General features: G+C 39.0%; 2 non-coding genes across 2 annotated transcripts; both read right to left on the reverse strand.

The window, feature by feature from the left end:
• Positions 1–17,011: 17,011 nt before the first annotated feature.
• On the reverse strand, positions 17,012–17,119 carry LOC112753322 (small nucleolar RNA R71). Its single transcript, XR_003177714.1, has one exon. It is a non-coding gene; the product is annotated as a small nucleolar RNA R71 (small nucleolar RNA).
• An 8,369-nt stretch (positions 17,120–25,488) lies between these two features.
• LOC112753045 (small nucleolar RNA R71) lies at positions 25,489–25,595 on the reverse strand. The gene has a single exon (XR_003177446.1). It is a non-coding gene; the product is annotated as a small nucleolar RNA R71 (small nucleolar RNA).
• Between the last annotated feature and the right edge of the window lie 1,591 nt (positions 25,596–27,186).

The raw sequence follows: 27,186 nt of genomic DNA on the forward strand, positions 1-27,186 counted from the left end.
ACCAAAGTGAACCAATTGAACCGGTTTGGAGTTTTGCTAAAGTTGGACCAAAAGTTTGAGCCAAAGTTAGGGGTCTAACTTTGGCTCCAACTTTTCATATCAGCTAGCATATTTTGCTGATACCAACGTTGGTGCTAAAGTTAGGGGTCTAACTTTGGCTCCAACGTTGGCCCTTTCTAGTGCACTCATGCGCCAACGTTAGCCTCCAAGTTAGGGGTCTAACGTTGGCGCAAACTTTTGCTCCTCTCCCTTATATTTTCATGTGCCAACGTTAGCCTCCAAGTTAGGGGTCTAACGTTGGCGCAAACGTTAGGTAGCCAGGGAGGAGTTTCTCATGCCAACGTTAGCCTCCAAGTTAGGGGGCTAACGTTGGCGCAAACTTTTGGTGCCCAGGGGAGAAATTCATGTGCCAACGTTAGCCTCAAAGTTAGGGGGCTAACGTTGGCGCAAACTTTTGGAGCCCAGGGGAGAATTTTCAAGTTCCAACGTTAGCCTCCAAGTTAGGGGGCTAACTTTGGGGCTAACTTTTCAACCAAAAGTTTGTGCAAAAGTTTGATGCTAACTTTAGGTCCAGCTTTTTGCTTCCTGGTTCAATTTCACTTATTCCATTGTCCTCTCTTCACTCCTAGCCATTCCTTCTTGCTTCAACCTTTCTCCAAGCTTTCTTCACCTATCATTAATCAACCAAACACATCAAAGCTATGCTTAAAATCATGAGATATTCATTCTTTCATAATATGCAACAAATATAGCCTAAATTCTCATGAAATGGCATGAATTCATATATGGTTGATTAAATCAAGGGAAACATGAAAATCTACTCAATTAGCTTGCTTGTAGCTCAAGAAAGTGCATAATTCTAATGAAAACAAAAGAAAAAGACTAGTTAAAATAGGCTAGGATGAGTTGTCATCACAACACCAAACTTAAAGCTTGCTTGTCCCCAAGCAAGAAAAGATTTATTGAGAAGAAAGAATGAAATAGAAGAGGATGTTCATGCTAGCAGAGTATTATTGATAGTTCATGGGGTTTTGTGTGGATATGCAAATACTCACTACTTATTGACTCCTAGGCCTAGAAAGTCTCCTTCAAGCTTCAAGTGACATACTGCTATGACCTCTCATTATTCCTTTATCCTTGGCTATTACTTTGTTCATAAGCTTTATTTTGAGTGTCATGTGTAGCAAGTTCATTTTCTTTTCTTTATACTTGACACATTATTCACCATAGACACTTGGCTCACATTCCTTCTTAGAACATTGATGCCCAGCACCTCTTTGGGTTACTAAATGCCTTGTAGTTAGGTTGCTCTTGATAGTAGAATTTCAGCTGATGATCCCGGATTAGTTAACCCAAGTCACCAAGTGTTGATGCACTCCAAAGAGCTTAATAATCCAAGCAGATCCTAATACAAAGACACCACAGGTATATATTCTAAGGTTCAAGCTATTGGTGTCCAGCTTTGTTTCTTTTTGTTTTTCTTTTGTTCTGCCACTTTTTGGCTATCTTTTTTCTTTCCTCCTTTTTGTTTTTCTTTCTAACCAAGGAATTTGATTCAATTGAGATTCATAGACAGTAGGCCACTCTTTACTTAGAAGGGGATATCCTGGCTCTTTATTCATTAAAAGTGAGTTTTTATACAATCACACACATACCACCACTTACTTTTATTCTACTTCTATCTAACAGAGACTATCTTGCTTCACATTCAAACTGTTCTTTTATTGAATTTAAAGATGCAGAGGACAACACATGCTTCTTGTCAAGTGAAAATGAACACACAAGCACACACATAAACTAGCCTACTTATTTTAAAAGAAACAAACATAATGCAAAGACTTTTAATTAAAAAGGACTACTTAGAAATGCAAAGACAACTTAGAACAGATAGAATGCATGCTTTTTTTTTGTAGTGATGAACAAGGAGCAAGTCCACCTTTCATTTGTCATGCCTTTTCTTTCTCCTTTCATATACTTGGCTGATATTGTTCCCACCATCCGTGTTTGGTGTCTGTTGATCTTGCCAAAAGCCAGCCTTATTCATAGCCTCCTCCACTCTATCTTCAAGTCTCATAGCCCTGCTTACTTCTACCTCACTTCTCTTTTTGAAGAATTCATCAAAGGTTGGGAACGCCGGATCCATGTTGTGCAAATGTTCTCCAATATAGTTCAGTTTGATTTGGCTATTGATGTTGTAATCGGCTTGTACTTCATACCTTGCATCTTGGAGTGTTGTGAACTCCTTGAAATCCTTCAAACTTTCAGCTTGCATTTGTTCCAACTTCCCAAAAGATTCATGAGATTGAAAAGCATGTTCTTCTTGCATCACAAGGAATCTTGATTCGAATTCACTTTGTTTGCTCATTATTCTTAGCTCTCTTTCTTCTTGTGCTTGTTGGTTCTTCATGTACAGAGAATGGTATTCCTCTTGCCTTTCTTGGATTCTCGTGTACTGTTGAGACAATCTTCCTATTGCTTCTTGCATTTGAGTCATATCCATATTACCATGTGGGAAAAAGTGTGGCTGTTCCTCCTCCTCTTGTGGCTCTTCTTCTATGTGTGGCTCATCTTCTTCCATTGGTTCTTCTCTTTCCCTTCCTCCATGTGGTCTTCGGCCTTGATGTGCTTCAAGGGGCATCATCATTCGTTCAATGGTTATGGGCATGCCTTGGCTTAACCACATTGGATTCTCCTCTTCCAATGGAACCTTAGCCTTTGCACACAACCTCCAAATGGTACTCGGATAGTACAACCAAGATCCGGCCGAATTCTTTTCAGCCAGCTTTTGAATGTCTTTTGCAAGGATTTCATGAACTCTTATCTCTCCTCCCACCATGATACAATGCAGCATCATGGCTCTCTCCCTGTTAACTTCTGAGGTGTTTACTGTGCCCAGAATTGATCTTTTCATCAACTCATACCATCCTTTTGCTTCCGGAGTGAGGTTACATCTCTTCAAGAACTTGTATCTGTTCTTGTTATCTCCTTCCCACTCTGAGTTCTCAAAACAAATGTCTCTCGCAATCTCCTCATAATCTTGATCCTCATTTAATCTTTGTTGGTATCCCGGTTCATCAAAGCGGACTGACTTTAGTTTCAAGACTTTTTTGATTGCATCCGGGCTAAAGTCTACTTCCACCCCTCGCACATAGCTCTTGTACGTTGGGGGCTCACGCATGTCAAGCCTTGGGACATTTGCATAGAATTCTCTTATGATATTGGCATTGATTCGGGTGGCTGGTGATGCAAGTTCTTCCCACCTCCTCTTCTGGATTTTGTTCTTCATTTCTTGACATCCATCATCCGGCAACAAGAATGGAATTTCAGGATAGATTCTTTTCTCGTTCATCCATTGAATTTGCATTTGATGAAACCAAGACTTGAATCTCCGTTGGTCATATTCATGTGTGTCTTCCTCCACTATGGGATCTTTTCCTTTTCTTCGTTTGGTTCTTGAGGAGGAGGCCATGGTCACTTGGTTGGTTGAGAAGGAGTGTGAAGAATGTTGGAGAGTTTGATGCGTGTTTGGAGCAAAAAGAAATTGAGACCGGATTTGCTATGACAAGAAATGATGAAGAGAAGTTTAAATGGTTGGAGTTTAAAGTAGGAGAAATGTTGAGCCGAGCTTGTTATGTTGAGGTGTGATGAAGGGAATGAAGTTTCTAAGGTTGGAGTGATTCGGTCATGTGCATGGCTTGAAGGTGGTATGTTTTTAAATGAGCAATGAAGGGCTAGGATGCAATTAGACACTACGGGGATCAAAGGTGTGCATGTAAGGATGAATGAAGAAAAAATTTGTTCCTTCCCTTGCCTTTGCCGTGATCATTCTCAAGGAGTGGCAGATTTCTTTCTTGAAGCATGTGATGGGATTTTGTCCTTATGCTATGCTTTCCTTTGTCTTGTCTTTTTCATTGAAGATTCTTTGACCTCCTAGTCATTGCAACAAGACAACATACATTAGTCTTATCCAACCGTAACAAGAGTGTTCTTTTTAGTAACACTATGTGAAACATCAATTCTTATCTCATTTGAACCGTGACACTCTCTTTGGAGGACACCAAACTTAATGTTTGGTCATATATAAAGAAAATGAGTATCTTCCTCCAATTAGTGAGATTCAAAAATTAATTGTTCATAAGAATTGTTTTCATCATACTTTCTTTTTCTCTTTTCTTTTTTTTTTTTTTATGAAGGATCAATTGTATCCCTAAATCGGTGCATCAAGGTTTGGTGAACACCAAACTTGTTTCTTGTCAAAGGGTACATCACAATCAATACCTTCATTACCGAAAAAGAATTTTTTTCATTTATAAGATTTTGAAAAACAACAATTGTATGATCATTGATGCATTAGTCTCTACTTTTCATGAAGCTATGTGAACACCAAACTTAGTGTTCGGTCATATGCTTTGTCAGGATACTCCAAGCATGCAAAATGGAATTATTTGTAACATTGGTTTAGTGTGCTTGAAGACACACCAAACTTAGCATATGTTTCAAAATAGTGCATGCAGTCAATGGACATGTTCATGAAAAGAGAAAAGAATTCATGCTCAATTGATCATAACTTATTGAATTTAAAATGACATGAATCTTAAAGCATGGGTTGCCTCCCATGGAGCGCTCTTTTATTGTCATTAGCTTGACATTGAGGCTTTCTTTTATGGTGGTTGGTGCTTGTAGGGCCTCAATTTGTCTCCCTTGACTGTGATACTCTTCTTTGTTCTCTGGTGTTCAATTTCAGCATGCTCTAATGATAGTATGTTGCTGACAGTGTAATAATCCTCGGTTTGTTGATTTGCCCCCAGCTGTTGATATATCAGTTGCACTTTGTCACCTTTGGAAAGCCCCTCTGTTGGAATCTTTCTGTTCTTCCAACCCCTTTTTGCTTTGTTTCTGCGCTTCATCTTTCCTTTTGTTGATATTTCTTTTCTGGCTATAGGCTTTTCTTGGGGACCTCTCTTCTCAGTGGCCAGTACTCTAATATCCTCTTGGGCCTCTTCATCAGTCTGCACAATCCTTAGTATTGGGAAGTTGCTGTGACCTTCCTGGTCATTTCTCATATAGTCTTTTTTTTCCTTGCTAAATTGTGCCTCTGGTAATACCTTTATAGTGACACTCTGGTCATGCATCCTGAGAGTTAATTCCCCTTCCTCTACATCTATGATAGCTCTAGCAGTGGCCAAGAATGGCCTTCCCAGTATAACAAAGTCACCATCATCATTGTTTGATTCTAGAACCACAAAATCAGCAGGGTATATAAAACTGTCCACCTTGACCAAAAGATTTTCAATTACACCCCTGGGGTATACCATTGACTTGTCTACCAGCTCCAGAGACATTTGTACTGGTTTGACCTCCTCTATATGCAGCTTTTTCACCAAGGAGGATGGTATTAAGTTAATACTTGCTCCGAGATCGCACATTGCTTTAGTGATGGTCAATTCCCCAATGGTGCAAGGTAACAGGAAGCTCCCTGGGTCCTCAAGCTTGGGAGGAAGCCCCTTTTGAATCAAGGCCCTGCATTCCTCAGTAATCATTATGGTTTCTTTCTCATCCCAGCTTCTTTTCTTGTTGATAAGATCCTTCAGAAACTTGGAATATAGAGGCATTTGCTCAAGTGCTTCAGCCAAGGGAATATTAATTTCCAGCTTCTTGAAGGTCTCAAGAAACTTATGAAAATGTTGGTCTTTAACCTCTTTGTTGAACCTCTGGGGATATGGCAGTGTAGGTGTGATGCTTTTTCCTATTTGCTGCTGTCCCTGAGCTACTTTCTTTGAGCTATGTGGCTGGTTGTCCTTCTCTTTAAGTTTCTCAGTGCCTTTGTTTGGCATCACAACTTGCTCCTTAGCCTCATCTGCCTTTGTTTGCTTCTCATCCTCCGTTGGTTCTTTGATGTTCTCTGCTTGCTTCCTTGTAGTGTCATTGTTGCTTATCAATGTTCTCCCACTCCTTAATTGTATTGCCTTGCATTCCTCCTTGGGATTTGGAATTGTGTCACTGGGCAGTGAGTTTGAAGGTCTCTCAACAGATACTTGCTTGGAGAGTTGCCCAATCTGCCTTTCTAGGCTCTTTAATGATGCTTCATGGTTTTTGTTTGTTATTTCCTGGTGTTTAATCATTTTCTCTATCAAGGTCTCTAAGTTGGTGAGTCTTTGAGGTTCAGGTGATGCTTGTGGTGGGTTGTGAGATGTGGGTGGTGGGTGGTAGGTATTTTGGTTGAGATTGGGGTAGTTGTTTTGAGGTCTTCTGTATGTGTTTTGGTTAGTCTGCTGCTGGTTGTAGTTTTGATTGTTTCTTGGATTGTTTTGGTTTGGGTTCCTCTGCCATGGTTGTTGGTTTTGGTTGTGAGTGTCTCCCCATCTGAGGTTGGGGTGATTCTTCCATGAGGGGTTGTAGGTATCACCATAGAATTCATTTGGACTTGAATGCATGTACTGGACTTGTTCTTGCTGTTGCTCCTCTTGGATTTCTTCATTTTGTCCCCATGTGGTTGATGGTTGGCTAGTGTTAACTGCTGCAACTTGGAGGCAGTCAATCCTCTTGGTCATTTGCTCAAATTGTTGTTGAATTTGCTGCTGCATTAATTTGTTTTGGGCTAAGATTGAATCCACTCCTTCTAGCTCCATTACTCCTCTCCTTTGTGATGGTTGGCGGCCTCTTTGATGAGCAAAGAAATATTGGTTGTTGGCCACCATATCAATGAGTTCTTGAGCCTCCTCTGCAGTTTTCATGAGTTGCAAGGAACCTCCAGCTGAATGATCCAAGGCTTCCTGGGATTTCAGCGTTAAGCCTTCATAGAAGTTCTGCAGCTTCTCCCACTCATTAAACATGGCAGGGGGACATTTCCTGATTAGAGCCTTATACCTCTCCCATGCCTCATAGATGGGTTCAGCCTCCATTTGTGTAAATGTTTGTACCTCAGCCTTCAACCTTATAATCCTCTGAGGTGGGTAAAACTTGGCAATAAAATTGGTTACCAAATCATCCCAGTTATTGATGCTGTCCCTTGGAAAAGATTCCAACCATTGAGTGGCTTTGTCCCTGAGAGAAAATGGGAATAACATCAGCTTGTAACTGTCAGGAGGCACACCATTAGTTTTGACAGTGTTGCATATCCTTAAGAAAGTGGATAAATGTTGGTGTGGGTCCTCAAGTGGTCCTCCACCAAAAGAGCAATTGTTCTGAACCAAGGTGATGAGTTGTGGCTTAAGCTCAAAATTGTTAGCATTGACATTTGGAGCCAAGATGCTGCTCCCACAATGCCTAGGATTTGCCAAGGTATAGGAAGCCAAAACTCTCCTCTGGGGTGGGTTGCCATTGTTGTTGTCTGCTCCACCTGGTGGATTGGTTGAATGTTCCTCCATCTCTTGGAATTCTTCGTCTGATTCCTCTTCTCCAACAATATTCTTCCCTCTTTTAGCTCTTCTTAACCTCCTGAGAGTTCTTTCGTCTTGTTCATGAAAATTGGGTATGGCTCTTCTTGTACCTGACATACAAGCAGAACATAAGAACACACAGACCAGTGACACTTCAATCTACTGCTAGAATGAAGTTCTAGTTAGCTTAAGCAAAAATTCAAACAGTTAGTGGGTTAGTCGAAATTAGAGAAAGATAAAGAAAAAGTGCTTGATCTAGATCACCACCTCGCTTAATCATTGTCAATCTAATCAATCCCCGGCAACGGCGCCAAAAACTTGATGAGTATTTTGGTGAAAAATTAATTTCCCCCAAAACACACAAATCTAACCGGCAAGTGTACCGGGTCGTATCAAGTAATAAAAACTCACGGGAGTGAGGTCGATCCCACAGGGATTGAAGGATTGAGCAATTTTAGTTTAGTGGTTGATTTAGTCAAGCGAATCGAGTGTTGGTTGGGTGATTTGTGATTTGCAGAATGTAAATTGCATGAAAGTAAAGAGAGCAGGAAATTAAATTGCTGAATCTTAAGGAATAAGAAATTAAATGGCAGAAACTTAGAGTGCAAGAAATGTAAATTGCGGAATCTTAAAGTGCAAGGAATGTAAATTGCTTGAAATGTAAAGGGGATTGGGGCGTGGATTTGCAGAAATTAAACAAGGAAAAGTTAAATTGCATCAAACAGAAGAGTAAAAGGGAATTGGGATTGGATCGGATCTTATAGCAGAAAAGTAAATAAACATGGAAAGCAAGAAACAGAATGTAAATTGGAGATTTGGATCTCAGGACCCAGAGACTAGAAAACTAAGTCTAGATCTCAACGCCTTCCTAGATCCAATAAGAACAATTGCAAGGGAATTGTAAATTGTAAAGAGAATAGACGAAGAGCAATTAACCGGAAATGAAATTCAATTAACAGTAAAGAAACAGAGAGATCCAAGATTGAGATTGAAACAGAATTTCTTCAATTCTTCAATCCAAGATCCAAGACAAGTGTAATTGAAATTAAAAGCAATGAAAACAAAGAAATTAAAGATCACTATATGCCAAAAGCTATGAAAATTCAAAGGAGAAACTCTTCCGGCCAAAAAGCTCTCCAAGAACTTGAATTCTATCCTATTTATACACTTTCTTCAAATGATCTTCAAGCCTTGAGTTGGGCCTTTGCTCTTGGTGGAATTGGGTTGAAAGAGGCCTTGGTTGATTGCTCTTGAAGTTTGGAGAAGAACCAAAGTGAACCAATTGAACCAGTTTGGAGTTTTGCTAAAGTTGGACCAAAAGTTTGAGCCAAAGTTAGGGGTCTAACTTTGGCTCCAACTTTTCATATCAGCTAGCATATTTTGCTGATACCAACGTTGGTGCTAAAGTTAGGGGTCTAACTTTGGCTCCAACGTTGGCCCTTTCTAGTGCACTCATGCGCCAACGTTAGCCTCCAAGTTAGGGGTCTAACGTTGGCGCAAACTTTTGCTCCTCTCCCTTATATTTTCATGTGCCAACGTTAGCCTCCAAGTTAGGGGTCTAATGTTGGCGCAAACGTTAGGTAGCCAGGGAGGAGTTTCTCATGCCAACGTTAGCCTCCAAGTTAGGGGGCTAACGTTGGCGCAAACTTTTGGTGCCCAGGGGAGAAATTCATGTGCCAACGTTAGCCTCAAAGTTAGGGGGCTAACGTTGGCGCAAACTTTTGGAGCCCAGGGGAGAATTTTCAAGTTCCAACGTTAGCCTCCAAGTTAGGGGGCTAACTTTGGGGCTAACTTTTCAACCAAAAGTTTGTGCAAAAGTTTGATGCTAACTTTAGGTCCAGCTTTTTGCTTCCTGGTTCAATTTCACTTATTCCATTGTCCTCTCTTCACTCCTAGCCATTCCTTCTTGCTTCAACCTTTCTCCAAGCTTTCTTCACCTATCATTAATCAACCAAACACATCAAAGCTATGCTTAAAATCATGAGATATTCATTCTTTCATAATATGCAACAAATATAGCCTAAATTCTCATGAAATGGCATGAATTCATATATGGTTGATTCAATCAAGGAAAACATGAAAATCTACTCAATTAGCTTGCTTGTAGCTCAAGAAAGTGCATAATTCTAATGAAAACAAAAGAAAAAGACTAGTTAAAATAGGCTAGGATGACTTGTCATCACTCACCAACATTCCACACAGAGATCATATCAACACAACCCTAACAACACCTCTCCACATCCATACCAAAACCAAAATAACCCAACCCACCCATCCACTCTCAACTCACCATCATCTGAAGATAGACTCTCCAGAATTGAGACCCTACTTGAGGGCATATGCAAAGAGATTCAAGACAGTAAGGCATTCCGCGAAGAAGTGCAGTCCAATATACAGAATAAAGATGCTGCCATCAAGAAACTTGAGACACAAATTGGATACCTATTCAAGCGAATTTCCAGCCACAATCCTCGCAGAAATGTAGACTCAAACCAAAGGGAGGAGTGTCAGGCTATCAGCCTCAGAAGTGGAAAGGAATTGAAGGAGTTTCCCAAGCAACCACAAGAGAAAGATTCAGTTGGAAAGAAGGAGGAACAAGATGAAGTTCAAATCCCCACCTCCAACTCACATCAAAAGGAAGGAGAGGTGAAGCCATATGTTCCAAAAGTCCCATATCCTCAACAACTGAAGAAGAAGGGGGATGACAGCCAGTTCTCCAGATTTTTAGAAATCTTCAAAAAATTACAGATTAATATACACTTTGCTGAAGCAATAGAGCAAATGCCGCTCTATGCCAAGTTCTTGAAGGAATTAATGACTAAGAAGAGAAGTTGGAAGAGCAATGAAACTGTGATACTAACAGAAGAATGTAGTACTATCATTCAGCATAAACTACCCCAAAAATTGAAGGATCCTGGGAGTTTCCAGATCCCTTCTATTATAGGGGAAATCACAGTGGAGAAGGCTCTATGTGACTTAGGAGCCAGCATAAATCTGATGTCAGTAGCTATGATGAGAAAAATGAAAATCGAGGAGGCTAAGCCAACAAAAATGGCCTTACAACTGGCAGACCGATCGTTTAAGTTCCCTCATGGTGTAGTGGAAGATTTGCTGGTGAAGGTGGGAGATTTCATCTTCCTAGCAGACTTTGTGGTGTTGGACATGCAGGAGGAAGCCAAGGCCTCTATCATATTGGGAAGACCGTTCTTAGCTACTGCTGGAGCTGTCATTGATGTCCAAAAAGGTGACCTCACCTTAAGATTACACAATGAAAGGATGACATTCAATGTGTTAAAGGCCATGAGTTACCCACCAGAACAATTGGGAGAATGTATGAGGTTGGACTCACTGGAAGATGCAGTGCAGGAGAGCTTTGACGAAGAAGAACCTGAAAGGTTAACAGAGGAGGAGTCAACGTCTAGTGAAGAGGTTGCAACAGCAGAGATTCATATACAAGGTACACCAAAGAAAGAGAATGAAAAGTTAGAAGCACCCAAACTTGAACTCAAAGCACTGCCACCCACTCTCAAATATGCATACTTAGGCGAGAATGAAAGCTACCCAGTGATCATAAACTCATCCCTCAGCCAAGATCAAGAGAATGAACTGCTCCAAGTGTTGCGAAGGCATAAAAATGCCATTGGATGGACCCTCGCTGACCTAAAAGGGATCAGTTCGGCCATATGCATGCATAAAATACTGTTGGAAGATGATGCCAAACCATCCATTCAATCCCAAAGAAGGCTAAACCCAATCATGAAGGAAGTGGTACAGAAGGAAGTGATGAAGTTGTGGCAGGGAGGGGTAATCTACCCGATCTCAGACAGCCCCTGGGTCAGCCCCGTGCATGTTGTTCCGAAAAAGGGAGGAATCACTGTAGTTCACAATGAGAGGAACGAACTAATCCCCACCAGGACAGTCACAGGATGGCAGATGTGCGTAGACTACATAAAACTAAATGAAGCTACACGAAAAAATCATTTCCCCCTTCCATTCATGGATCAGATTTTGGAAAGACTCGCAGGACACTCATACTATTGTTTTCTCGACGGTTATTCAGGATATAACCAAATAGTGGTTGATCCTAGAGACCAAGAGAAAACCTCATTTACTTGCCCATATGGAGTGTTTGCTTACAGGCGCATGCCATTTGGGCTATGTAATGCACCTGCGACTTTCCAACGCTACATGCTTTCTATCTTCTCAGATATGATAGAGAAATTCATTGAAGTTTTTATGGATGATTTCTCGGTATTTGGAGATTCCTTTCCTAGCTGCCTAAATCACCTAGCCTTAGTATTGAAAAGGTGCCAAGAGACCAATCTGGTTTTGAACTGGGAGAAATGTCACTTTTTGGTGACAGAAGGAATAGTCCTTGGCCATAAGGTTTCTAACCAAGGCATTGAGGTGGACAGAGCTAAAGTGGAACTTATTGAAAAACTTCCTCCACCCAGTGATGTCAAGGCAATTAGGAGTTTTTTAGGGCATGCTGGCTTTTACAGAAGGTTTATTAAAGATTTTTCAAAGATAGCCAAGCCCTTAAGCAATATCCTTGTATCTGATACACCATTTATCTTCAATGAAACATGCATGCTAGCGTTTGAAAATTTGAAAAAGAGATTGTCCTCTGCCCCTATCATTTTCCCACCTGATTGGAACTTACCATTTGAATTGATGTGTGATGCATCTGATTTTGTAGTTGGGGCCATGTTAGGGCAGAGGAAAGATAACTTAGACCATGTGATATACTATGCTAGCAAAGTCCTCAATGAAACTCAAAGAAATTATACCACTACTGAAAAGGAGTTGCTAGCAATAGTTTTTGCATTTGACAAGTTTAGATCATACCTCATTGGTGCTAAAGTGATTGTTTTCACAGATAACACGTCACTTAAATATTTGTTTGTCAAGCAAGAATCAAAACCAAGACTAATAAGATGGATCTTATTGTTGCAAGAATTCAATATTGAAATTAGAGACAAGAAAGGAGTGGAGAACAAGGTAGCGGATCACCTATCCAGAATCCCTCATCATGAAGGTGGAACACATGATACAAGTGTAAATGAGCTGTTCCCTGATGAGCAGTTGATGACAGTTCACAAAGCACCATGGTTTGCAGACATTGCCAACTTCAAGGCAACTGGGGCTTTACCTCCAGAAATCAACAAACATCAAAAAATAAAGCTCATAAATGATGCAAAATATTTTGTCTGGGATGAGCCTTATCTCTTCAAGAAATGTTCAGATGGAATCCTGAGAAGATGTGTTTCAGAAGAAGAGGAATGGGAGGTCCTGTGGAATTGCCACGGCTCATGCTATGGAGGCCATTTTGGAGGGGACAGAACTGCAGCAAAGGTGTTACAAAGCGGATTCTTTTGGCTCACCCTTTTCAAGGATGCTAAAGAACTAGTAAAGAGCTGCAATGAGTGCCAAAGATCTGGGAACTTGCCCAAAAGAAATGAGATGCCACAAAATTTCATCTTAGAACTGGAACTGTTTGATGTATGGGGAATTGATTTCATGGGACCATTCCAAACCTCAAATTCAAACAAGTACATTTTGGTGGCAGTGGACTACTGATGAGCGGATAATTTATACGCTTTTTGGCATTATTTTTAGTATGTTTTTAGTAGAATCTAGTTACTTTTAGGGATGTTTTCATTAGTTTTTATGTTAAATTCACATTTCTGGACTTTACTATGAGTTTGTGTGTTTTTCTGTGATTTCAGGTATTTTCTGGCTGAAATTGAGGGACTTGAGCAAAAATCAGATTCAGAGGTTGAAGAAGGACTGCTGATGCTATTGGATTCTGACCTGCCTGCACTCAAAGTGGATTTTCTGGAGCTACAGAACTCAAAATGGCATGCTTCTAATTGCGTTGGAAATTAGACATCCAGGGATTTCTAGCAATATATAATAGTCCATACTTTGGCCGAGTTTAGATGACGTAAAAGGGCATTGAACTCCAGTTCTACGCTGCTGTCTGGAGTTAAACGCCAGAACCACGTCACGAACCAGAGTTGAACGCCAGAAATACGTTACAACCTGGCGTTCAACTCCAGAAAGAGCCTCTGCACGTGGAAAGCTAAAGCTCAGCCCAAGCACATACCAAGTGGGCCCCGAAAGTGGATTTATGCATAAATTACTTATCTCTGTAAACCCTAGTAACTAGTTTAGTATAAATAGGACTTTTTACTATTGTATTTTCATCTTTGGATCATCTTTGGACGCCTGGTTCTTAGATCATGGGGGCTGGCCATTCGGCCATGCCTGGACCTTTCACTTATGTATTTTCAACGGTAGAGTTTCTACACTCCATAAATTAAGGTGTGGAGCTCTGCTGTTCCTCATGAATTAATGCAAAGTGCTACTGTTTTTCTATTCAATTCAACTTATTCCGCTTCTAAGATATTCATTCGCACTTCAACCTGAATGTGATGAACGTGACAATCATCATCATTCCCCCACGAACGCGTGCCTGACAACCACTTCCGTTCTACCTTCGATTGAATGAGTATCTCTTGGATCTCTTAATCAGAATCTTCGTGGTGTAAGCTAGATTGATGGCGGCATTCATGAGAGTCTGGAAAGTCTAAACCTTGTCTGTGGTATTTCGAGTAGGACTCTGGGATTGAATGACTGTGACGAACTTCAAACTCGCGAGTGCTGGGCGTAGTGACAGACGTAAAAGGAGGGTGAATCCTATTCCAGTATGATCGAGAACCTCAGATGATGAGCCGTGCTGTGATAGAGCATTTGGACCATTTTCACAAGAGGATGGGATGCAACGATTGACAAGGGTGATGCCTCCAGACGATTAGCCATGCAGTGACAGCGCATCGGACCATTTTCCAGAGAGGATAAAAGTAGCCATTGACAACGGTGATGTCCTTACATAAAGCCAGCCATGGAAAGGAGTAAGACTGATTGGATGAAGATAGCAGGAAAGCAGAGGTTCAGAGGAACGAAAGCATCTCTATACACTTATCTGAAATTCTCACCAATGATATACATAAGTGTTTCTATCCTTATTTTCTATCTAATTATTATTTATGTTCGAAAACTCCATAACTATTTTATATCCGCCTGACTGAGATTTAGAAGGTGACCATAGCTTGCTTCATACCAACAATCTCCGTGGGATCGACCCTTACTCACGTAAGGTTTATTACTTGGATGACCCAGTGCACTTGCTGGTTAGTTGTATCGAAGTTGTGAATGAAAAACGATTTATTAAGACGTGCGTATAGAGTTTCTGGCGCCGTTGCCTGATATCACAATTTCGTGCACTAAGTTTTTGGCGCCGTTGCCGGGAATGGTTCGAGTTTGAACAACTAACGGTTCATCTTGTTGCTCAGATTGGGTAATTTTCTTTTTGTTTTATTTTCAAAAAATTTTTTAAAAGCCTTTCAAAAATTTCTCATCTGTTTTCGAAAAAAAAAAATCTTTTCAAAAATATATTTTTCTTCAGAATTTTTAAGGATGAATTATAGTGTTTCATGATGATTTGTTGAATCCTGGCTGGCTGTAAGCCATGTCTAATCTTTTGGACTGGGGTTTCAACTTATCATGACAAGAGCTTGTTGATCCTCCCATACTTAGTTGCTCTATACATGGAAAGTATCAATACATGCTAAAGCTTGACTGGCTATTAAGCCATGTCTAACCCTCAGATTGGAGATTTAGACTAAAGAGTACAAGATTCCTGGAATTCATATTAAAAATTTTGGAATCCTTATTTTTCTTTTTCAAATAATTTTCGAAAAATCCAAAAAAAATCATAAAATCATAAAAAAAAAAATATTTTGTGTTTCTTGTTTGAGTCTTAAGTCAAATTGTAAGTTTGGTGTCAATTGCATATTCATCTTGCATTTTTCGAAAATTCATGCATTCATAGTGTTCTTCATGATCTTCAAGTTGTTCTTGGTAAGTCTTCTTGTTTGATCTTGATGTTTTCTTGTTTTGCATCTTTTATTGTTTTACATGTGCATTTTTGCATCCATAGAGTCTAAACATGAAAAATTTTTAAGTTTGATGTCTTGCATGTTTTCTTTGCATTAAAAATTTTTCAAAAATAAGTTCGTGATGTTCATCTTGACATTCAAAATGTTCTTGGTGTTCATCTTGACATTCATAGCATTCTTGCATGCATTCATTGTTTTGATCCAAAATTTTCATGCATTGAGTCTTTTTCATGTTTTTCCCTCTCATCATTAAAAATTCAAAAATCAAAAAAATATCTTTCCCTTTTTCACTCATAAATTTCGAAAATTAGATTTGACTTTTTCAAAAACTTTTTCAAAAACCAATTCTTTTTCATTTTTCTTATCTATTTTCGAAAATTTCAAAAAAATATTTTTCAAAAATCTTTTTCTTAATTTTATATCATATTTTCGAAAATAACATCATCAATTAATGTTTTGATTCAAAAATTTTAAGTTTGTTACTTGTTTGTTAAGAAAGATTCAAACTTTGAGTTCTAGAATCATATCTTGTGATTTCTTGTGAATCAAGTCATTAATTGTGATTTTAAAAATCAAATCTTTTTCAAAACTAATTTCAATCATATCTTTTCAAAAATATCTCTTAATCTTATCTTTTTCAAAATTTGATTTTAAAATATCCTTTCTAACTTCTTATCTTCTTATCTTTTCAACATTGATTTTCAAATTTGTTTCAACTAACTAACTAACTTTTTGTTTGTTTCTTATCTTTTTCAAAACTACATAACTAACTCTCTCTCTCTCTAATTTTTGAAAATATCTTCCCTCTTTTTTTTTCAAAATTTCTTTTTAATTAACTAATTATTTTAATTTGATTTTAATTTTCAAAAAATTACTAACCTTTTTCAAAAACTATTTTCGAAAATCACTAACTCTTTTTCAAAAATAATTTTCAAAAATTCTCCTTCTCCCTCATCTCCTTCTATTTATTTATTCATCTACTAACACCTCTCTTCATCCCACATCTCTGCTCTCCTTACCCTTGTGTTTCTTTCTTTACATTACATTCTTTTCTTCTTCTACTCACACAGGGCAACCTCTATACCTGTGGTAAAAAGGATCCCTATTATTATTTTTCTGTTCCCTCTTTTTCATATGAGCAGGAGCAAGGACAAGAACATTCTTGTTGAAGCAGATCCAGAACCTGAAAGGACTCTAAAGAGGAAACTAAAAGAAGCTAAATTACAACAATCCAGCAAGCACCTTTCAGAAATTTTCGAACAGGAAGAGGAGATGGCAGCCGAAAATAATAATAATGCAAGGAGGATGCTTGGTGACTTTACTGCACCTAATTCTAATTTACATGGAAGAAAAATCTCCATCCCTACCATTGGAGCAAACAATTTTGAGCTGAAACCTCTGCTAGTTTCTCTGATGCAGCAAAACTGCAAGTTTCATGGACTTCCATCTGAAGATCCTTTTCAGTTCTTAACTGAATTCTTGCAGATCTGTGATACTGTTAAGACTAATGGAGTAGATCCTGAAGTCTACAGGCTCATACTTTTCCCGTTTGCTGTAAGAGACAGAGCTAGAGTGTGGTTAGACTCTCAACCCAAAGATAGCCTGAACTCTTGGGATAAGCTGGTCACGGCTTTCTTAGCCAAGTTCTTTCCTCCTCAAAAGCTTAGTAAGCTTAGAGTGGATGTTCAAACCTTCAGATAGAAAGAAGGTGAATCCCTCTATGAAGCTTGGGAGAGATACAAGCAACTGACCAAAAAGTGTCCTTCTGACATGCTTTCAGAATGGACCATCCTGGATATATTCTATGATGGTCTGTCTGAATTAGCTAAGATGTCATTGGATTCTTCTGTAGGTGGATCCATTAACCTAAAGAAAATGCCTACAGAAGCTCAAGAACTCATTGACATGGTTGCTAATAACCAGTTCATGTACACTTCTGAGAGGAATCCTGTGAGTAATGGGACGCCTCAGAAGAAGGGAGTTCTTGAAATTGATACTCTGAATGCCATATTGGCTCAGAATAAAATATTGACTCAGCAAGTCAATATGATTTCTCAGAGTCTGAATGGAATGCAAGCTGCATCCAACAGTACTCAAAAAGCATCTTCTGAAGAAGAAGCTTATGATCCTAAAAGCCCTGCAATAGCAGAGGTGAATTACATGGGTGAACCTTATGGAAACACCTATAACCCCTCATGGAGAAATCACCCAAATCTCTCATGGAAAGATCAACAAAAGCCTCAACAAGGCTTTAATAATGGTGGAAGAAACAGGTTTAGCAATAGCAAGCCTTTTCCATCACCCACTCTGCAACAGACAGAGAACTCTGAACAAAATACATCTAATTTAGCAAACTTAGTCTCTGATCTATCTAAGGCCACTGTAAGTTTCATGAATGAAACAAGGTCTTCCATTAGAAATTTGGAGGCACAAGTGGGCCAGCTGAGTAAAAGGATCACTGAAATCCCTTCTAGTACTCTCCCAAGCAATACAAAAGAAAATCCAAAAGGAGAGTGCAAGGCCATTGACATAGTCAACACGGCCGAACCTGGAGAGGAAGGGGAGGACGTAAATCCCAGTGAGGAAGACCTCCTGGAACATCCAATGATCAATAAGGAGTTTCCCTTTGAGGAACCAAAGGAATCTGAGGCTCATCTAGAGACCATAGAGATTTCATTAAACCTCCTTATGCCATTCATGAGCTCTGATGAGTATTCCTCTTCTGAAGAGAATGAGGATGTTACTGAAGAGCAAGTTACCAAGTACCTTGGTGCAATCATGAAGCTGAATGCCAAATTATTTGGTATTGAGACTTGGGAAGGTGAACCTCCCTTGTTCACCAATGAATGAAGTGATCTGGATCAACTGACATTACCTCAGAAGAAACAGGATCCTAGAAAGTTCCTAATACCTTGTACCATAGGCACCATGATCTTTGAAAAGGCTCTGTGTGACCTTGGTTCAGGGATAAACCTCATGCCCCTCTCTGTAATAGAGAAACTGGGAATCTTTGGGGTGCAAGCTACTAAAATCTCATTAGAAATGGCAGACAATTCAAGAAAACAGGCTTATGGACAAGTAGAGGACGTGTTAGTAAAGGTTGAAGGCCTTTACATCCCTGATGATTTCATAATCCTTGATACTGGGAAGGATGAGGATGAATCCATCATCCTTGGAAGACCTTTCCTAGCCACAGCAAGAGCTGTGATTGATGTTGACAGAGGTAAATTAGTCCTTCAATTGAATGAGGACTTCCTTGTGTTTACAACTCAAGGTTACCCTTCTGTAAATATGGAAAAGAGGCACAGTAAGCTTCTCTCAAAACAGAGCCCCCACAGTCAAACTCTAAGTTTGGTGTTGGGAGGCCACAACCAAACTCTAAGTTTGGTGTTGAACTCCCATATCCAAACTCTAAGTTTGGTGTTGGGAAGTTTCAACAATGCTCTGAACATCTCTGAGGCTCCATGAGAGCCCACTGTCAAGCTATTGACATTAAAGAAGCGCTTGTTGGGAGGCAACCCAATTTTAATTTATCTAATTTTAGTTTTCTTGTTCTTTCATGTTTTATTAGGTTCATGATCATGTGGAGTCACAAAATAAATATAAAAATTGAAAACAAATAAAAAAGAGCAGAAGAAAAATCACACCCTGGAGGAAGACCTTACTGGCATTTAAACGCCAGTAAGAAGCATCTGGCTGGCGTTCAACGCCAGAACAGAGCATGGTTCTGGCGCTGAACGCCCAAAAGGGGCAGCATCTGGGTGTTTGAATGCTAGAATTGCACCCTGGAGAAGAGCTGGTGCTGAACGCCCAGAACAAGCATGGTTCTGGCGTTCAACGCTAGAAATGGGCAACAAATGGGCGTTCAACACCCAGAACAAGCAGCAATCTGGCGCTGAACGCCCAGAGTTGTGTGCAAGGGCATTTTGCATGCCTAATTTGGTGCAAGGTTGTAAATCCTTGAACACCTCAGGATTTGTGGACCCACAGGATCACCTCAGGATCTGTGGACCCCACAGGATCACCACCTACCTCCACTCACTTCTTCTCACCCCTCTTTCACACAATCCCATAAATACTCTTCCCCAAAACTCTTCACCAATCACCTCAATCTCTCTTCCCAATCATCACATCCATCCACTTTTCCCCATAAACCTACTTCATAAACTCCACCTACCTTCAAAATTCAAAATCACTTTCCCACCCAAAACCCACCCTTATGGCCGAACCTTACCCCCCTCCCTTCCCTATATAAAGCCCTCCATTCTTCTTCAATTTCACATAACACAACCCTCTCTTCCCCTTCTTGGCCGAATACACCCCTCTCCCCTCTCCTCCATATTCTCTTCTTCTTCTTCATCTATTCTTTCTTCTCTTGCTCGAGGGCGAGCAATATTCTAAGTTTGGTGTGGTAAAAGCATAAGCTTTTTGTTTTTCCATCACCATTGATGGCACCCAAGACCGGAGAATCCTCTAGAAAAGGGAAAGGGAAGATAAAAGCTTCCACCTCCGAGTCATGGGAGATGGAAAGATTCATCTCCAAAGCTCATCAAGACCACTTCTATGATGTTGTGGCCAAGAAGAAGGTGATCCCCGAGGTCCCTTTCAAGCTCATCACCATGAGATCCCGGAGATGCCTCAAATGCATTTTCCTCCACAAAACTATTGGGAGTAAATCAACACCTCCCTAGGAGAATTAAGTTCCAACATGGGACAATTAAGGGTGGAACATCAAGAGCACTCCATCATCCTTCATGAAATTAGAGAAGATCAAAAAGCAATGAGGGAGGAGCAACAAAGACAAGGAAGAGACAAAGAAGAGCACAAGGACATCATTGGTTCCTCAAGAAGGAAACGCCACCATCACTAAGGTGGACTCATTCCTTGTTCTTACTTTCTCTGTTTTTCGTTTTCTATGTTAAGTGCTTATCTATGTTTGTGTCTTCATTACATGATCATTAGTATTTAGTAACTTTGTCTTAAAGTTATGAATGTCCTATGAATCCATCACCTCTCTTAAATGAAAAATGTTTTAATTCAAAAGAACAAGAAGTACATGAGTTTCGAATTTATCCTTGAACTTAGTTTAATTATATTGATGTGGTGACAATGCTTCTTGTTTTCTGAATGAATGCTTGAACAGTGCATATGTCTTTTGAAGTTGTTGTTCAAGAATGTTAAATATGTTGGCTCTTGAAAGAATGATGACAAGGAGACATGTTATTTGATAATCTGAAAAATCATAAAAATGATTCTTGAAGCAAGAAAAAGCAGCAAAGAATAAAGCTTGCAGAAAAAAAAAATAGGCGAAAAAAAAAAGAAGAAAAAGCAAGCAGAAAAAGCCAAAAGCTCTTAAAACCAAGAGGCAAGAGCAAAAAGCCAATAACCCTTAAAACCAAAAGGCAAGGGTAAATAAAAAGGATCCCAAGGCTTTGAGCATCAGTGGATAGAAGGGCCTAAAGGAATAAAATCCTGGCCTAAGCGGCTAAACCAAGCTGTCCCTAACCATGTGCTTGTGGCGTGTAGGTGTCAAGTGAAAACTTGAGACTGAGCGGATAAAGTCAAGGTCCAAAGCAAAAGAAGAGTGTGCTTAAGAACCCTGGACACCTCTAATTGGGGACTTTAGCAAAGCTGAGTCACAATCTGAAAAGGTTCACCCAGTTATGTGTCTGTGGCATTTATGTATCTGGTGGTAATACTGGAAAACAAAGTGCTTAGGGCCACGGCCAAGACTCATAAAATAGCTGTGTTCAAGAATCATCATACTGAACTAGGAGAATCAATAACACTATCTGAACTCTGAGTTCCTATAGATGCCAATCATTCTGAACTTCAATGGATAAAGTGAGATGCCAAAACTATTCAAGAGGCAAAAAGCTACAAGTCCCGCTCATCTGATTGGAGCTATGTTTCATTGATAGTTTGGAATTTATAGTATATTCTCTTCTTTTTATCCTATTTGATTTTCAGTTGCTTTGGGACAAGCAACAATTTAAGTTCGGTGTTGTGATGAGCGGATAATTTATATGCTTTTTGGCATTATTTTTAGTATGTTTTTAGTAGAATCTAGTTACTTTTAGGGATGTTTTCATTAGTTTTTATGTTAAATTCACATTTCTGGACTTTACTATGAGTTTGTGTGTTTTTCTATGATTTCAGGTATTTTCTGGCTGTAATTGAGGGACTTGAGCAAAAATCAGATTCAAAGGTTGAATAAGGACTGCTGATGCTGTTGGATTCTGACCTCCCTACACTCAAAGTGGATTTTCTGGAGCTACAGAACTCAAAATGGCGTGCTTCTAATTGCGTTGGAAAGTAGACATCCAGGGCTTTCCAGAAATATATAATAGTCCATACTTTGGCCGAGTTTAGACGACGTAAAGGGGCGTTGAACGCCAGTTCTACGCTGCTGTCTGGAGTTAAACGCTAGAAACACGTCACGAACCAGAGTTGAACGCCAGAAATACGTTACAACCTGGCGTTCAACTCTAGAAAGAGTCTCTGCATGTGGAAAGCTAAAGCTCAGCCCAAGCACACACCAAGTGGGCCCCGGAAGTGGATTTATGCATCAATTACATATCTCTGTAAACCCTAGTAACGAGTTTATTATAAATAGGACTTTTTACTATTGTATTTTCATCTTTGGATCATCTTTGGACGCCTGGTTCTTAGATCATGGGGGCTGGCCATTCGGCCATGCCTGGACCTTTCACTTATGTATTTTCAACGGTAGAGTTTCTACACTCCATAGATTAAGGTGTGGAGCTCTGCTGTTCCTCATGAATTAATGCAAAGTACTACTGTTTTTCTATTCAATTCAACTTATTCCGCTTCTAAGATATTCATTCGCACTTCAACCTGAATGTGATGAACGTGACAATCATCATCATTCCCCCACGAACGCGTGCCTGACAACCACTTCCGTTCTACCTTCGATTGAATGAGTATCTCTTGGATCTCTTAATCAGAATCTTCATTGTGTAAGCTAGATTGATGGCGGCATTCATGAGAGTCCAGAAAGTCTAAACCTTGTCTGTGGTATTCCGAGTAGGACTCTGGGATTGAATGACTATGACGAACTTCAAACTCGCGAGTGCTGGGCGTAGTGATAGACGCAAAAGGTGGGTGAATCCTATTCCAGTATGATCGAGAACCTCAGATGATTAGCCGTGCTGTGACAGAGCATTTGGACCATTTTCACAAGAGGATGGGATGCAGCCATTGACAAGGGTGATGCCTCCAGAGGATTAGCCATGCAGTGACAGCGCATTGGACCATTTTCCAGAGAAGATAAAAAGTAGCCATTGACAACGGTGATGTCCTTACATAAAGCTAGCCATGGAAAGGAGTAAGACTGATTGGATGAAGACACCAGGAAAGCAGAGGTTCAGAGGAACGAAAGCATCTCTATACACTTATCTGAAATTCTCACCAATGATATACATAAGTGTTTCTATCCTTATTTTCTATCTAATTATTATTTATGTTCAAAAACTCCATAACTATTTTATATCCGCCTGACTGAGATTTACAAGGTGACCATAGCTTGCTTCATACCAACAATCTCCGAGGGATCGACCCTTACTCACGTAAGGTTTATTACTTGGATGACCCAGTGGACTTGCTGGTTAGTTATATCGAAGTTGTGAATGAAAAACGATTTATTAAGACGTGCGTATAGAGTTTCTGGCGCCGTTGCCTGAGATCACAATTTCGTGCACCAAGTTTTTGGCGCCGTTGCCAAGAATGGTTCGAGTTTGAACAACTGACAGTTCATCTTGTTGCTCAGATTGGGTAATTTTCTTTTTGTTTTATTTTCAAAAATTTTTTAAAAAGCTTTTAAAAATTTCTCATCTGTTTTCGAAAAAAAAAAAATCTTTTCAAAAATATATTTTTCTTCAGAATTTTTAAGGATGAATTCTAGTGTTTCATGATGATTTGTTGAATCCTGGCTGGCTGTAAGCCATGTCTAATCTTTTAGAGTGGGGTTTCAACTTATCATGGCAAGAGCTTGTTGATCCTCACATACTTAGTTGCTCTATACATGGAAAGTATCAATACATGCTAAAGCTTGACTGGCTATTAAGCCATGTCTAACCCTCAGATTGGAGCTTTAGACTAAGGAGTACAAGATTCCTGGAATTCATATTAAAAATTTTGGAATCCTTATTTTTCTTTTTCAAATAATTTTCGAAAAATCGAAAAAAAATCATAAAATCATAAAAATAAAAAATATTTTGTGTTTCTTGTTTGAGTCTTAAGTCAAATTGTAAGTTTGGTGTTAATTGCATATTCATCTTGCATTTTTCGAAAATTCATGCATTCAAAATGTTCTTCATGATCTTCAAGTTGTTCTTGGTAAGTCTTCTTGTTTGATCTTGATGTTTTCTTGTTTTGCATCTTTTATTGTTTTACATGTGCATTTTTGCATCCATAGAGTCTAAACATGAAAAATTTTTAAGTTTGATGTCTTGCATGTTTTCTTTGCATTAAAAATTTTTCAAAAATAAGTTCTTGATGTTCATCTTGACATTCAAAATGTTCTTGGTGTTCATCTTGACATTCATAGCATTCTTGCATGCATTCATTGTTTTGATCCAAAATTTTCATTCATTGAGTCTTTTTCATGTTTTTCCCTCTCATCATTAAAAATTCAAAAATCAAAAAAATATCTTTCCCTTTTTCACTCATAAATTTCGAAAATTAGATTTGACTTTTTCAAAAATTTTTAAAATCTAGTTGTTTTTATGAGTCAAATCAAATTTTCAATTTAAAAATCTTATCTTTTTCAAAAACTTTTTCAAAAACCAATTCTTTTTCATTTTTCTTATCTATTTTCGAAAATTTCAAAAAAATATTTTTCAAAAATCTTTTTCTTAAATTTATATCATATTTTTGAAAATAACATCATCAATTAATGTTTTGATTAAAAAATTTTAAGTTTGTTACTTGTTTGTTAAGAAAGATTCAAACTTTGAGTTCTAGAATCATATCTTGTGATTTCTAGTGAATCAAGTCATTAATTGTGATTTTAAAAATCAAATCTTTTTCAAAACTAATTTCAATCATATCTTTTCAAAAATATCTCTTAATCTTATCTTTTTCAAAATTTGATTTTAAAATATCCTTTCTAACTTCTTATCTTCTTATCTTTTCAAAATTGATTTTCAAATTTGTTTCAACTAACAAACTAACTTTTTGTTTGTTTCTTATCTTTTTCAAAACTACATAACTAACTCTCTCTCTCTAATTTTCGAAAATATCTTCCCTTTTTTTTTTCAAAATTTCTTTTTAATTAACTAATTATTTTAATTTGATTTTAATTTTCGAAAAATTACTAACCTTTTTCAAAAACTATTTTCGAAAATCACTAACTCTTTTTCAAAAATATTTTCGAAAATTCTCCTTCTCCCTCATCTCCTTCTCCCTCATCTCCTTCTATTTATTTATTCATCTACTAACACCTCTCTTCATCCCACATCTCTGCTCTCCTTACCCTTGTGTTTCTTTCTTTACATTACATTCTTTTCTTCTTCTACTCACACAGGGGAACCTCTATACCTGTGGTAAAAAGGATCCCTATTATTATTTTTCTGTTCCCTCTTTTTCATATGAGCAGGAGCAAGGACAAGAACATTCTTGTTGAAGCAGATCCAGAACCTGAAAGGACTCTGAAGAGGAAACTAAAAGAAGCTAAATTACAACAATCCAGCAAGCACCTTTCAGAAATTTTCGAACAGGAAGAGAAGATGGCAGCCGAAAATAATAATAATGCAAGGAGGATGCTTGGTGACTTTTCTGAACCTAATTCTAATTTAAATGGAAGAAGCATATCCATCCCTACCATTGGAGCAAACAATTTTGAGCTGAAACCTCAGCTAGTTTCTTTGATGCAGCAAAACTGCAAGTTTCATGGACTTCCATCTGAAGATCCTTTTCAGTTCTTAACTGAATTCTTGCAGATCTGTGATACTGTTAAGACTAATGGAGTAGATCCTGAAGTTTACAGGCTCATGCTTTTCCCGTTTGCTGTAAGAGACAGAGCTAGAGTGTGGTTGGACTCTCAACCCAAAGATAGCCTGAACTCTTGGGATAAGCTGGTCACGGCTTTCTTAGCCAAGTTCTTTCCTCCTCAAAAGCTTAGTAAGATTAGAGTGGATGTTCAAACCTTCAGACAGAAAGAAGGTGAATCCCTCTATGAAGCTTGGGAGAGATACAAGCAACTGACCAAAAAGTGTCCTTCTGACATGCTTTCAGAATGGACCATCCTGGATATGTTCTATGATGGTCTGTCTGAATTAGCTAAGATGTCATTGGATACTTCTGCAGGTGGATCCATTCACCTAAAGAAAATGCCTGCAGAAGCTCAAGAACTCATTGACATGGTTGCTAATAACCAGTTCATGTACACTTCTGAGAGGAATCCTGTGAGTAATGGAACGCCTCAAAAGAAGGGAGTTCTTGAAATTGATACTCTGAATGCCATATTGGCTCAGAATAAAATATTGACTCAGCAAGTCAATATGATTTCTCAGAGTCTGAATGGAATGCAAGCTGCATCCAACAGTACTCAAAAAGCATCTTCTAAAGAAGAAGCTTATGATCCTAAAAGCCCTGCAATAGCAGAGGTGAATTACATGGGTGAACCTTATGGAAACACCTATAACCCCTCATGGAGAAATCACCCAAATCTCTCATGGAAAGATCAACAAAAGCCTCAACAAGGCTTTAATAATGGTGGAAGAAACAGGTTTAGCAATAGCAAGCCTTTTCCATCACCCACTCTGCAACAGACAGAGAACTCTGAACAAAATACATCTAATTTAGCAAACTTAGTCTCTGATCTATCTAAGGCCACTGTAAGTTTCATGAATGAAACAAGGTCTTCCATTAGAAATTTGGAGGCACAAGTGGGCCAGCTGAGTAAAAGGATCACTGAAATCCCTTCTAGTACTCTCCCAAGCAATACAAAAGAAAATCCAAAAGGAGAGTGCAAGGCCATTGACATAGTCAACACGGCCGAACCTGGAGAGGAAGGGGAGGACGTAAATCCCAGTGAGGAAGACCTCCTGGAACATCCAATGATCAATAAGGAGTTTCCCTTTGAGGAACCAAAGGAATCTGAGGCTCATCTAGAGACCATAGAGATTTCATTAAACCTCCTTATGCCATTCATGAGCTCTGATGAGTATTCCTCTTCTGAAGAGAATGAGGATGTTACTGAAGAGCAAGTTACAGAGTACCTTGGTGCAATTATGAAGCTGAATGCCAAATTATTTGGTATTGAGACTTGGGAAGATGAACCTCCCTTGTTCACCAATGAACTAAGTGATCTGGATCAACTGACATTGCCTCAGAAGAAACAGGATCCTAGAAAGTTCCTAATACCTTGTACCATAGGCACCATGATCTTTGAAAAGGCTCTGTGTGACCTTGGTTCAGGGATAAACCTCATGCCCCTCTCTGTAATAGAGAAACTGGGAATCTTTGGGGTGCAAGCTACTAAAATCTCATTAGAGATGGCAGACGATTCAAGAAAATAGGCTTATGGACAAGTAGAGGACGTGTTAGTAAAGGTTGAAGGCCTTTACATCCCTACTGATTTCATAATCCTTGATACTGGGAAGGATGAGGATGAATCCATCATCCTTGGAAGACCTTTCCTAGCCATAGCAAGAGCTGTGATTGATGTTGATAGAGGTAAATTAGTCCTTCAATTAAATGAGGACTCCCTTGTGTTTACAACTCAAGGTTACCCTTCTGTAAACATGTAAAAGAGGCACAGTAAGCTTCTCTCAAAACAGAGTCAACCAGAGCCCCCACTGTCAAACTCTAAGTTTGGT

The sequence above is a fragment of the Arachis hypogaea genome, chromosome 15, assembly GCF_003086295.3.
Source record: "Arachis hypogaea cultivar Tifrunner chromosome 15, arahy.Tifrunner.gnm2.J5K5, whole genome shotgun sequence".
NCBI lineage: Eukaryota > Viridiplantae > Streptophyta > Magnoliopsida > Fabales > Fabaceae > Arachis > Arachis hypogaea.